This window comes from Saimiri boliviensis, chromosome 5 (genome assembly GCF_048565385.1).
Source record: "Saimiri boliviensis isolate mSaiBol1 chromosome 5, mSaiBol1.pri, whole genome shotgun sequence".
NCBI classification, from domain to species: domain Eukaryota; kingdom Metazoa; phylum Chordata; class Mammalia; order Primates; family Cebidae; genus Saimiri; species Saimiri boliviensis.
This window is the reverse complement of record NC_133453.1, coordinates 98607620-98622041: the sequence shown is the minus strand read 5'-3', so window position 1 is coordinate 98622041 and position 14422 is coordinate 98607620. Positions and strand designations below refer to the sequence as shown.

The 14422-nt window shown below is 37.0% G+C and overlaps 1 pseudogene; it reads left to right on the top strand.

Annotated features, from left to right (window-relative positions):
* Window positions 1-1628: 1628 nt before the first annotated feature.
* LOC101029945 (mitochondrial carrier homolog 1 pseudogene) lies at window positions 1629-2424 on the top strand (annotated as a pseudogene).
* The last annotated feature ends 11998 nt before the right edge of the window (window positions 2425-14422 follow it).

Genomic DNA, 14422 nt, shown 5'->3' with positions numbered 1-14422 from the left:
TTATTCAAGTACACATTGCTCAGACCATCTATTTTTCCCTCATGCTATCATTATCCTCTAATAATAGAATTTACAAGACATTTTAAGAGGCCAATAAAAAGCAAGTTTCTATGAGGGAATTCGTGAATTTCCTTTTAAAAAACTTCATTAGCAATGAGAAACCTACCATTGACCATGATGTTATTGGTGACTATTTTGTTCATCAACATGTTTATAATTCATATAGCAACTAATGATTATAAAGCATCTGATGATGGCAAGCAATTATGATAATTATGGACTTTCTTTTATGTGCAGAACAGCACTTGGGCTATGTAACAATAAAATAGGGCTGTAATTTAAAGTACTATTTCACATTTTTCTGCCATCAAGGATTGCACTTCTGATTTTTAAAAAGTGCACAAGATTCCTTTCTATTGGGTTGATCTCAAATGTGTCTGCCCTATCACATGTATGCTATTCTAATGATCATTTCAGGTAAAAAAAATAATCAGTTAAGCCTCAAAAGAAAGATGTATTTATACCTCTAAACAACAATATTCAAGCTTGAACAGGCAGCAATCAAATCCGAACCACTGAAAGACACATAAAGAACAATGTTTACATAGACACGATTAGAGTGTTTTCTAGATAGCATTTCGTCATTTCTACATCACCTAATTGAAGTGGTGTTTCACAAATAATGTATAAATAAAGGAATTTGTAGAGAAAACAGGGAAACTACATACACACATGATAAACTCATACTATGTTTGGTCAGGAATGAGTTAACAGAAGCATAGCTCCTAGGTCATTTACTAATGTTTTCATTTTTAGCCACAGATCTTTCTTCATAGTTAATGATATCTTTCCAGATAGCTAATGCTAACTCTTGTACACAGGACCACATTCTAAATGTCACCTAAGTTATTTTCTTTGTTTCTGACTTCAGATGCCCTACTTTTTATTCCAAGAATCATTTTTACATTAAAAATGCTCTAAAATTATTTCTGCGTATTTTAATGTCTAGAGACTAGAATAAAAGTGCTTCCCACCTTTAACAGCAGAAGTCCCCTTCTGCAGGTTTACCACCTTGAAGAAACTCTATTCGTCCCAGACTGCTGTCCTTGATAGCCTGTGTTCACTCTGGCCTCTGTATTGTCTTTTTTTAATTCTCCAAAGCAAATATTTTCACTTGATAGCTCTGAGTTGTATTACATCTATCATTGCATTTTAATAACTTTATGTAAACAAGTTTCAAATGAACAGATTTCCAAAGAAGAGTGCTAGGCTGTGTGTGGTGGCTCAAGTATGTAATCCCACCACTTTGAGAGGCCAAGGTGGGCAGATTACATGATATAAGGAGTTCAAGACCAACCTGGCCTACATGGTGAATCCCCACGTCTAGTAAAAATATAAAAACTAGCCATTTATAGTGTGGTGGAGCATGTCTGTAATTCCAGTTATTAGGGAGGCTGAGGCAGGAGGATCACTTGCTCTCTGGAGGTGGAGTTTGCAGTGAGCTGAGATGGCATCACTGCACTCCAGTCTGGGCTACAGAGTGAGACTCTGTCTCAAGAAAAGAAAGAGTGCTAGTGATAGCTAAATCAAAACTTCCTTAGGAGTGCAGAGAAAAAGGGAGAAAAGGGAGAGGAGCTGGCTTGGCAGGTTCTGAGGGGACAGCAACATAGTTGCTAATACCTTCACTGCAGAAATATGTAATGTTTGGGAAAATATCTATGTTTTTGGTAGAATTTACACCCAGGGCTGTTCCAAGGCCTGAGCCCCCAGCTGATGTCCAACACCCTCTCCAGTGTGACCCAGGGTAGCATGAAGAAGGTTTTCCCTCCAGATGAGCTAGAGTAGGTTTCCAACAAGGCTGATATGGATCCTTTCCTGAAGAAAGTTGTGAAGGAGACCTCCTAAGTGATGGTGATGCAGTGTGTGTCCCGCATGTTGGCCCGCTCCCTGCATGTCATCTCAATGTGATGGTCCAGTTTGTGGGATGGGGGGCCAAGTATAGTGGTGTGCTGAGATCCTTTGGGAAGATTTCCAGAGGAAGGCCTGCTGAGATTCTTTGCTGGAGTAATCCCTCACCTCCTGGGTGATGTGATTTTCTTGTGGGGCTGTACCCTGCTGGCCCACTTCATCCACCTGGTGGATGACAGCCTCAGCCAGGCCCTGACCATCCAGAGCGGCACCAAGCTTGTGATGGGGATCACAGTGAGCATGCTGACCTACCCCTTCCTGCTAGTCGGCGACCTCATGGCTGTGAACCACTGCGGGCTGCGGGCTGAGCTCCCTGCTTACTCTCCGGTGTTCAGATCCTGGATTCACTGCTGGGAGTACCTGAGTGTGCAGGGCCAGCTCTTCTGAGGTTCCAGCCCGCTTTTCCATCGGGTGTAATCAGAATCATGCTTTGCCCTGGAGTGACCTGAATCATCTAAAAAAACATGGTCTCAACCTAGCCACGGTGGGTGAGGCCTGACCGTTTTAGGACATCTGCAAGAGGACTCCAACCCAACAACAACCAGATGTGCCCCAGCCCATCAGGCTTCCGTTTCCATATTTGTCATGTGTCTGTCCAGATGTGGGGTCGGGCGAGGATGGGGCTGCACCCAGTGGATTGGGACACCTCTCAGACCTGGGGAAGGTGGAGCAAGGTGGGGAGTTGGCAGAATCCCACACCTTACTGATTTGCTGAGTGTCTTATGCAGAGGGCCAGAGAATGGCTTGTGGGGGCCCAGGTTGGATGGGGAAAGGGTAAATGGGGTCAGACCCCACTCTGTCTACCCTTCCAGTCAGCCCAGTGCCCATCCTGCAGCTCAGCTGGGAGCATCATTCTGCTGCTTTGTAAAAGGGGGGTTCCCTTGGTACATGATCACCATCATGTCTGGGCCTATGCTAGGAGGCGAAAGTCAGGCTCTACCTGCATTTTTCTCAACACTAATGACATGAGGGCAGCACCTGCCTCTGAATGGAAAATCATGTGACTACTTAGAATGTGTCCTCCTCATCTAATGCTCATGTTTAACGGTGATGCCTCATGTACAGGATCTGGTTACTTCTGCAGTTGTGAATACCCAGAGGTTGGGCGGATCATTGTCTCTAGTCCTACCCAGTGTTAAAGTTCATGGTAAGATTTGACCCCATCTCCCGCAAATAAATGTAATGGTGGCGAACAACAACAACAACAAAAAAAGAAATCTACTTTTTTTTTTTTCTTTTTTTTGCAGGTTAGAGTTTAGAGAAATTCTTCCTTAAGTAAAGTTGGCATTTAGCATGCCCCTCATCCATGGTAAGGTATCATCTCTGATAAGAAAAGTCATTTTTCTGTGAGACATTTAATTAGAGGAGTCATTTTTCTCTAAACTCTTAAGTTTGGCATTTCCTTGTATGAGACTAGGCAAGGTCAAGAGTATTGATTTTAATTGACTTATGAAGTTTTTCAATAACCCCAAAGCCTGATATATTTTGGTTAATACAACTAGAGGGAAAAAAAATAGCATATAGTTTGGGAGCAAATCCATATTTATTTTATGTTTCTGTGAGACCAAGATATTTACCTATATTTCCTGAGAGTGTATGCTGAACTATTTTAAGGTGAAGTACAAGTTGTATTAAGAAAGAAACAGGTAAAATGTCTAACATTTAATGGGCTGAATACATTTAATTTCACATTAAAGGCCTCTTCATTACCCAACCTCTTTCAGATCCCTGAATGTTAATGCTCACTGAAAATACAAACACAAATATTTATTTTTTGTTTTCTTTGGATTAAGAAGAAAATCTCATTTCAAATGCATTTCATTTTCAAAAATAATGTTGGATGTGACCTTAAGAAATGCCTCAATCCGTGGTTTTCTTTGTGTTTATTTATTCCCATTTACTACTCATGATGCTGCTGGTTTTTCTGGTTTTAGTGTACCCAACAAGTACAGTTCAGAAGAATCTACATGCAGTGTATGTATTATATGTATATATATACATAAATATATATATGTGTATGTAACATACAAGATTATATCATTACTTAGAAATTTTTATAACTATCATAAACTAATATCAATATTTAATCTTAACCTTTACATTTTCCCTTAGGATGATTTTTAAGCTACTAATTATATAATCATAGTAAACTTATTTTTTATATGTGTTATTACTCAGTTGTAAAGTGCAGTTAAGCCATGGGGCCCAGAAAGTCTGTATAATCTGGTCATAGACCAATTCTTTCTCAGTTCTTCCACCTCTTTCATTTTCTCACTCCATCCCAGGCATGTGGTCCTTCTGTGCTTGCTCAATAGACAGGCACGCCTCCAGCCTTGCCTTTGCATTTCCTATCACTAAACCTGGAGCATCCAATCTCCACTTTCCTTATTCTCTACATATGTTCACATGACTCATAGCCTAACTGGATTCGGATCTCTTTTCAAATGTCATTTCCCCATAGAGGCCTTCCCTGGCCACTTTAATATAACAGCCCACCCTCATTAGTACTTTTATACTATGTCATGTCTTTCTTTCTAGTTTATGGGCTTTCTTCCTTATTCTTTCTATGGCAGGAGAACATAGAGAAATGTGTTTTGTTTGGTGCTGTATCCACAGCATTGAGAATAGTACTCATAGGTGCATATGTTCAGTAAATACTATACTGAGTAGAAATAGGCTGGTCACTCAGGTGCTAAGCCCTTTAATACTTTACATTAGTTCATTGAAAGCTCTGGGACTCTGGTGGTTGGTATTAACCCATAATGGAGGAGCAAGATGCAGTAGAGTGACCTGCTGATGACCCAGGTAAATGTGTAATCAGTTGTTATCTCATCCTTTAGTAGGTTTCTTTCTGAAATCACAGAGGAACACTGAGGAAACAGGGAAAGTTGAAAGGGGAAGATGGAGCATTACTGAACACATGAGGTCTACCACCACCATCAAAGGAGTGCAAAAAGCCAGCTCAAAAATCATTAAATGTACCAGGTTGTATATAGAGATCAAAAATTGCCTTCACTACTATTGGGACATACAGTCCCTATTCAAGATCACTGAAATGTTTCCAGATGGTTGGTACAAGTGCGATCATTTGGCTCTAGGGATATTTCTTGAGTCCTCCTCCATATCCAACATTTAAATATCAGCCAAAGAACACATTTACATACACTGAATGTATGTTTTGTCAGAAAGGTGGAGGCGAAATGTTCTAAAACAAAAAGGACTACAACGTAAGAACAGAAGGCAATGTCTACACACAGTTTTGAAGAGGTGTGACAGTACTTAATCCTGTACAGCAAAAAAAAAAAAAAAAAAAAAAAAAAAAAAAAAAAGAAGAGAAACTCCAGCCAAAACCCCTCTTCCTTAATGCAAGAAATGTCCTCCCTTCCTTTCTGATGGCTTATACTCATTTCTAAAGCTTCCAAAACTGTTTTCAGCAGTTAAAAGATGGTGTAAATTTGTATTGGTAAAAAGAATTAGAGAAGTGTCTAACCATTTCCAGATAGCACCCTTTCACATAAAGTTCTTTTCTAGTATGCAGCATTTTCAAAATGCATTAGCAGTTAGCAGAGAGTTATTTCTAAGTTCAAAGTGTCCACCACCCCATCTCAGGAATCTATATAACCTTTGTTATTTAGTTCGAGTTTACTCCCCATGTTCTCCCTTGCACTCACCAGCATTTTTTTCCATACTTTAGAGAGTAAGCTCTAATGTTTTTGCCAAATAAGAGAAACTTTAGTGGAAATTTATAACACAGTGGTTTAAAGTGATGATAAAAAGCAATAGAAGTTTGTGGGAGTTAACATAGACAAAAAATAAAATAAAATAATTGGAAAACTAGCCTTTAAAAAACAGTTATGTTGCTAATGAGGATGAGAGGCTAGAACTCCCATCACACAATGCTATAGGAAGAATCTAGTTAGAGAGCTACAGGTGGGACCCTGGACCCTGGTGTTCCATGCAGCGCTTAATCTACCCACAACACCAGGGATAAATTCTAATGTATTTCCTACTTCTGTGCATTATTTCCCCAGGAACAGTTCCAACTGGGAACATCTAACCACCCGTCTTTCTCTAGTTTGGTGACTAGGAGAAAGAAGAGAAAGTGTCTCAGAAGGATTGGCTTAATATTAAGTGGGCAGACCCTTCTTACCGAGACACACATACATAAGAAAGGAGTTCAGTTGTTTGGTAGTCAACAAAATGACAAAAAATTGTCTATAGACATCATAAAGAACTCCTTTAAGACAGTGGATGGATTCTTGGGTAAAGGTGGGTGGTGGCACAGAGGTGTGCCTGCCTTCTGAGCCCACACACCTTCAGTAGCCCTGTCAATGACTACAGATCTTTGCTGGGCAAAGAATACTATGGGAAATTGCCAACATTTGGAGTCACCTAGAGCTGAGTCAATATGCCATGGCAGGGATTCTAGGAAATTGGGCAAAATATGTGAAAAATTATAGGTAATTCTGTACTAGCAAATGGAGAGAGAGGGAGAGCTAGAAAAAAATTAGAAAGTTTATTCTATGCTATTCCAAAAGAAAGGCAGATTTGAACTGAAACCAAAGTGGTAGTACTTTATGATGTGTTCGTATCACATCTGGTATAGGACCCATCTAAGACCCGTGTTCTATTACTGAATAAGCTCAGAAAATGTCCATGAGTCTGAAACTGCTAGTATGGCAGAGGTTCCAAACTCTTTTTCTCTAATTACAAATGTGAAACAAGGAATATATTATCCCACATGCCACTAAAATTGCCTTGAGGATTCATTTATATCTTGAGGTATGTCTCTATCTCTGAGAAGACAGAATCAGATAATTGAGCTTTTGAAACTAATTTCCATAGTTTCATGTTTTAAAAACCCAATGCTAATGAACTTTTAATGCAGATTTTACCTGTTTATTCTACTTATTGTAAGTGGTCATTATCATTTGCTAGATAATGTGTTTTTTATTCAAGTTAGGAAACAGAAATTCAGAATATGTCTGTTGGATTCTCTGATTATCGGCAGATAGCTTAATCACATTTTTACAATAATTTTGTACACTGACTCTTAAATTGATAATAGACTACTGTGTCCACAAAATAGATTCCTTTAAAAAAATTCTGTTTTCTTCTGAATAAAACAATATGTCTCAATTAATAATAAATTTATATAAATCAATAAATGACTACATCCTCAAGTTTAATAACTCATTCTATGGGTTTGGTAGATAAATATAATCAATCTATCTTTGAAACTGGAGGACATCTTATTTATTTGAAGAAATTTACATATTTTTGATAGTTTACTTCTCTAGGATAACATTGGCTCTATCAGGATTATTTAAACATATAAAGGGACTTCAAAGAGTTTATGAAAAAATACAGTTAAAATACTTTAAATGAAGAAAGACTTTATTTCTCAATTGAGCTCCATCAAGATCAAGATACTTTTGTAAATGATGTTATCAGCCATTTAGTTCATCTCTAAAGAACTAAAAATCCTGGGAATTTAACCTTGTCAATGTAGTCCTTTTTTACATCATTAACTGAAGAAAAATGGGTTTCCTGTAAGATTTTTTTAAGATTAGAAAAGAAATACCAAATATAGGTGAAGGGGAGGAAGACAGCAAATCACGCTGCCATGTGTGTACCTATGCAACAATCTTGCATGTTCTTCACATGTACCCCAAAACCTAAAATGCAGTAAAAAAATTAGAAAACAAAGAGAAGTTAGAAGGACCCAAATCAGGACTGTAAGGTGAATGCCTACTGATTGCAAAATTGTCCTTGTTTTGTGAGATCAGTGAGCAGGAGAATTGATGTGCTGAAGGAGGGATTTCTGGTGATGCTTTCCTGGGCATTTTTATGCTAAACCTTTGGCTCACTTTCTAAAACCACTCTTATAATAAACAGATATTATTTTTCTTTGGCCTTCCAGAAAGTCAGCAGGAAAAATGCGTAAGCATCCCATAAAACTGATGCCATGAACTTTGCTCTTGACTGTTGCATTTTGCTTTGCTTGACTACCCCCAACCTCTTGGCAGCTATTGCTTTGATTGAGCTTTGTCTTAAGTTCATACTAGCAAAGTCATGTTTCATCTCCTGTTACAATTCTTCAAAAACATCCTTCAGGATCTGGCTCCCACTTGTTTAAATCTTCCATTCAAAGCTCTGCTCTTGTCTGAAACTGATTTGGGTGGAATATTTTTGGCCCATTGAATGTTTGCTCCATTTTAGTCTTTTAGTCAGAGTTGTGCATGCTAAATAAATTGGTGTTTGTTACTTTTTGTGTTATTAATCATCATTCCTCTTCAATAAGGGCACGATCAAGATAATTTTTTTTCTTTTTTTTTTGCAAATTGATATAGATAGTATGCTGTTTTGGGCTTCATCTTTGTTATTGTCTCATTCCTTTCCATTGGTAAATTGATGATTTCTTTAGGGCATTGTCCTCAAAAATTTTTCACAAAGCATCAATGATTCACCATTCTTCCACCCAAACCACACCAAAAATTTGATGTTTGCTCTTCTTTCAATTTTAGCATAATTTGTGTTGCTCTGATAGGAGTTCTTTTCAAATTGAAGTCTTACATTTCTTAGAGCTTTAAATTAGATCTAGTTCAGACATGGTATAAAAGCAAATATTAGCCTATTTTTTGTGCAAAAAAATTGAAAACTATGCATAGTTTTTTCATATACACATTTTTCATGAACTCAGAAAGTTTGGCAATTCATATATACATTTGTCAATTTAGATACACATTTTAAAGTTCATGAAAAATGTGCGTATGAGTTGCCTAATAGATGAAAGTCAATTTGTTGTGGTACTGATTGAAAACAATAACAAAAGATACGTGATGAAGAAGTCTTAGTCTTTTTGAAGGCTAAAGGTGCCTCACACTAATCAAATCACTTTATATGTATCTACTCATCACATCTCTTACAGCAGAGACCTAAACTGTATTTAAATGATAGCATACAGTAAGTTCTGAACTCAGGACATAAACATTCAATGTTTCTTAACAGAATAGTATGCAAATAAAAGGAGAATGAGGAGAAGTTGAGGAGAAGGAGAAAAAGAAAGAAGGAGAGACACTTTAGTTGAGCTAATATTTATTAGTGATAACTAAATGTCCATAATTTATGCCATCGAGATTTCTGAGGCCTTTTGTTACACAGACTAGCTGACTAATAGAGTTTATTTTAGGTATCCTTCCAATTCTCAGTGTTCTCAGAATTCTGACCCTCTTTTATGCCTTAAACATGTTAAACTTATTTTAGGATCACCGGGCAAGCTGTTTTGTCTGCCTGGACTTTTCTTTCCAATGAATTATCCTGTAGATCCTTCTAATCATCCTGGCTTCAGCTTAACTATTACCTACTCAGTGAGGCATTCACTAACAGCAGTGTCTAATTAAAGACCCCTCTTTTCTTTGTAAGTCTTTATCACATGCATTGTCTACAACATTTATGGTGTTTATCACAATTCATAATGATCTGTTTGTTTTCTTGTTCATTGCCTTTACAACTGCTGTCATTGTCCATGATAGCAGGTAGTACAGGTAGTATGTCAATATTTTTATCCCATATAACTTCAGTGTCCCCCAGAATGTCTGTTCATGAATAATTATATAAATGAATCAACTCTGAGGAGTGGTTTTATTTCATTTACCATACTCAAACCCATAAAATAAACCGTATGAACAGCACTCACATTTAACCAACTCACTAAAAATAAAACCCTCTTTGGATAGAGACCCTTTTTTTTTTTAATTTGAACATGCTAGGGTTTTATTTTTTGAAAGCACAACATATGCAGTAAGCTCTCTGATATACCAAGTCACAGTTCCGAAGGTGGTCAGATGGTTTTATTTTTTTCTTTTTCCACCTCATTCTGTCTAGAATCTATCATTGTAGTGTTTTCTCGGTCACTGATTAAGAAAACAAAGGCTTAATAGTAGGTATATATTAATATTCATGAAGTTCTTGTTGCAACTTGTTCATTTAAACACCATTTTTATTTTTCCCAGTTTGACACTTCACTCTATGGTTTTATGATGTAACTGGATAGCATACAGCATCCTATGATTTATTTCTTCCAAACCATTTGGTTTTAATTGTATATTCGAAAAGTGTAGAAAAAGACTGTTTTTTTTTTCTTCACATTTTTATTCCATTTTCCTTTCAATCAATGTATAGCTATTTCCTAAATTACTTGCTAGATATAAGCATAAATTCTTACAAAGTATATATCCATATATAAATGCACATAATATCTACTACTTGATAACATGACAAATAATTCTACTTAAAGATTAGTCAATCTCTATATATTTAACATCAGTCCCCTTTATCCAAAACACTAATATGCTCTTTATATTTGACATTTCTTTTCAGGACTTTCTTTTCTTTTTTAATCAGCTTTTATAATAAAGAAAAGTTAATAAGCTCAAAGATTCAAATGATAAGATGACACAAACTATACAATAACAAGTATGAATTAATTATTCGGTAATTTATATTCAAAATTGGAGAGATAATTTGCAAACACCTCACAATAAATCCTGAGCTAAAAGAAACGTTTGTCAAATTTTTCTCTCACTTTTCTTTCTGTGATATGCAGATGTTCAGTTTTAAATTAGTCACATTTTCATAGTTCTTTCTATACTGCTTTCCTTCTTTGATTTCACTCCAAAAAATAGAACAAAAAGCAAGCAAATTAAAATTCATAGATATGAAAGGCATTTGCAAAGATATTCTTTGTTATTTTGCTCGTTTTTACCTTTCCCAAATTCTTTCCAATTAACTAATTTCTAAATAATTTTAGTCTTTCTTAAAATGACTAAATGGTAGGAATATTTTTATGAGCTCTGACTTATTTCCTAAGATTAAACACCACATTTGTGCCACTATCTGACATTCTTTTTTAGACTTGCAAATTCATCATATCCCAAAACAAACTAAAACCCATCCTCCAAAACAATGCTTTATTCCAATTTTGTATTTCTAAAAGATGTCAATATATCAGTTTCATTTTTTATCATCACTAAAACTCCACATCTATTTATTCACTTAGTCCTTCGGATCCTCTTCACCACATATGTTGCTGTTTCTCTAGTGCATTAACTGTTAACTCATTCAATAGCTCATTTTGTCTTCCACCCTAGAATCTATTCTGTAGCTTCCACATGGTTCAGCTTTCTAAAAACCAGATCTACTTATATCATTTGCTTGTTGAAAACTTATAAGAGCTCTTTACTTTGTATGAAGTCAGGTATAAATTCAGTCTAACACTTGAGCCATTCCATTCCCAGACCTCTAACTTATTTTTTATTTTCCACATATTTCAAATCATGAAATCTCTCCTCTTCACTTCACCATCTCACAAAGTATGCCCTATAGGTTTAAATAATTCCTTCTCTCTGTAACATGTTTCTCTCATTTTTTGTCTGGAGAGATTCTGTCCATGTTTTTAGCATTGCCTGGCACTCCTTTTATTTTGTGAAGTCATTGCACATCACCTCCAGTCGTGAACTCCCTACACCATAACATTTTGGCCTCTTTTATGGCACTTGCTAACATAGTTAGATTTCATATTCTAAGGGACAGAGAAATACATTAATTGAGGAGATGGGAAACATGTCTACTTACTAATACAGTGGACAGAAAAGGAAAAGGACCAAATTATCTGTCCTCCACACTTTCCCACTGCTTGTAACAGAGCAAGATCGTCATGTACCAGATATCCCTCTTGGAATCAATTGGACTGACAATAATTGTACAGCTAGTGTCATTTATTTCAGACTATTCTAAACATGACTGGGTAAGTCAGTGAGCTTTTTCTGCATAGCAGACCATCTGAACACTTAGTGGCATGGTACAACCATTAATTTAGATCATGACTCTGTGGGATGGCAATTTGGACTTGACTCAGCTACGTAGTTCTTCTGATCTTAGCATTTGCTGGTTTGGCTGAGAGCTGGCAGGTTTATGGCAGTGGTCCCCAACTTTTCTGGCACCAGGGACCAGTTTTGTGGAAGAAACTTTTTCCACAGACCAGGGGTAGGGGGTGATGTTTTGGGATGATTCAAGTGCATTATATTTATTTCCATTATTATTACATTGTAATATACAATGAGATAATTATACAACTCAGCATAGTGTAGGATCAGTGGGAACCCTGTGTGGGTTGTCCTGCAACTAGACAGTCCCATCTGGTGATGACAGGAGACAGTGACACCTGACGTGTGTTCCTTATGTCCGGTGTACTCGATAATTTTGTTTTGGTTTCCGTCACTGCAGAAAACCTTGTTTCACAAGTTAGAATGGTGGAAACAAAAGCAGACTTTTGTGACAAACGCAGGATATTCTGACCTGACTAATTCAGATCATATGGAGATTTGAAGTTGTCTCAAACCTACTTTTAAGGCCACCAGCTGTTTGCGATTTCAAGCAGTTGACCCTTTTCTATCACAGAAAAAGTCAATTCACCTGTCTTATTCACAAATGGATTGCAGACTCATTCCTTCCCAGTTCAGGGTTCTTTTATGGTTGAGAAGTAATACTCAAATTCTTCTGAAAGCTGAGATAGGTGATTATGCACCAGCTGATGGGAAGAAAACCCTAGCTCCATCTCTTTGAAAGTCTCTGTTAATGTTTGAAACGTGTCAAAAATGTCAATGGTCTCTCATCATCCCATCTGGCTTTGTATGCAGCCACTTTATCTGCTGACTCAAACACACTTGTCATTCTCCCACTCTCCCCTGAAGTGACAGATTGAGTTCTTTGAGCAGGTTGAATATCTCACTTAAAAGTAAGCAAGTTTGGCATCTATCTCATTTCGTGTCACTGAAATGTGCTGCCGGTGGTGACTGCTCTTCTAATGGAAATCTCTGTAACTACTCTCATAACTCAAAAATTTCTCTGGCCAGTGATCATCAACCTTTAGAAACCCATCTCACTTTTGTGAGAAGACATGTCTTCTGTGTTTCCATCACCTCACAGAGCTGCATGAACAGACATGAGTTAAGTGTGTGTATTGTAATGTAGTTGATAATTTAATCACATCCTGCAAAATAATGTTAAGCTCAGGTGACATTTTTTTGACTAGCCAGCAGTTCTCTATGGATGACACAGTGCATAGACACATATATAGAAGTGACGTCTTTGACTCCAGTAGCAAAACCAGACAGCCATTCATTCATGGCAGTCGCTACATCCATGCATTTACCAACACAAAATGACCATTTTAGTTTTCCTGATATATAATAATTCAAAGACTTGAATAGATCTGCAGTTGTAGTGTAGGTTGGCAACAAAAGTGCATATAACATATCTCATGCACATCTTCCTGAAAAATACATACATAGTACAAAACAAGCATTGTTGCCTTGTTGTAAACACTGGTAGACTCTGACCTGGATTGCATACCATGGTGACTCAGGTGGCAGAGCACAGAAGGTAATATGAGCAATGGGGAGTGGCTGTAAAGACAGATGAAGCTTTGCTCACTTGCTGCTCATTTCCTGCTGTGTGACCATGTTCTTAACAGGCCATGAATCAGTACAGGTTTGTGGTCTGGGGGTTGGGAATCCCTCATCTTCAGCGCCTCAGTTGGTGATTTACTTCTTATCTACATGACCTTCTATCTTTCATCAAGCACAATGAGGTTCCCCCACGGAAACTGAGCAAGACGTCAGAATAGTAAGCAGAAACAAGCCATTCTTCCTGGTGCCTAGGCTCAAAACAGACACACCATTGCTTTCATCTCAGTCTGTTCACAGGAGAATCTCTATAATTACATTGCCAAGCGACATGGGCTACTTGCTATGCAGGGTTCTCAGATTTAATTATTATTTTCAACAGCTCAAAACAAACAAGATGTACACTTTTGATTTCCATTATTAGAGCTCAGAATTTTCACAGACCTTTCCTGGTTCAGCCACGACTATCAGAATCTGGGCCCAGTCTCCCTGATGCCTCTCCTCTAGTGTTCCTATCAGTTGCATGGAGGGAATTACTTTAATTAACTTGTTTATTCCTTAAACTTGTTCAGAGAAATGGGAGTATGATATTTAATCAACTAGTGTATTTTAAAGGTACAGCCTTTGTCTGCACTTTTAAAATATGCAATTAAAGTCAAACAGTTTGGAAGAAATAAGTCATAGGGTAATGTACATTAATATTATTCAGTTACTTCAGAAAACTAAATGCTTTTTCTTATTTAGGTGGAAAATATTTTAAATATGATAAATCATAGCCTTTGATGATGAATCTAAAATTACCTTTATTTCATCAAATCAAATAAACAGCAGTAAATACATGCTTAATATATTTGGTTAATTTTTTTCTAAGATATATAATCATAGCAATTTATATTTTTTTTAACAAATTTCCCATGTTGATGGGTATGGAAAGTCTCAACATAAGAGACTGAATTGGGAAAGGGACTATTATAGACACAGGGTCC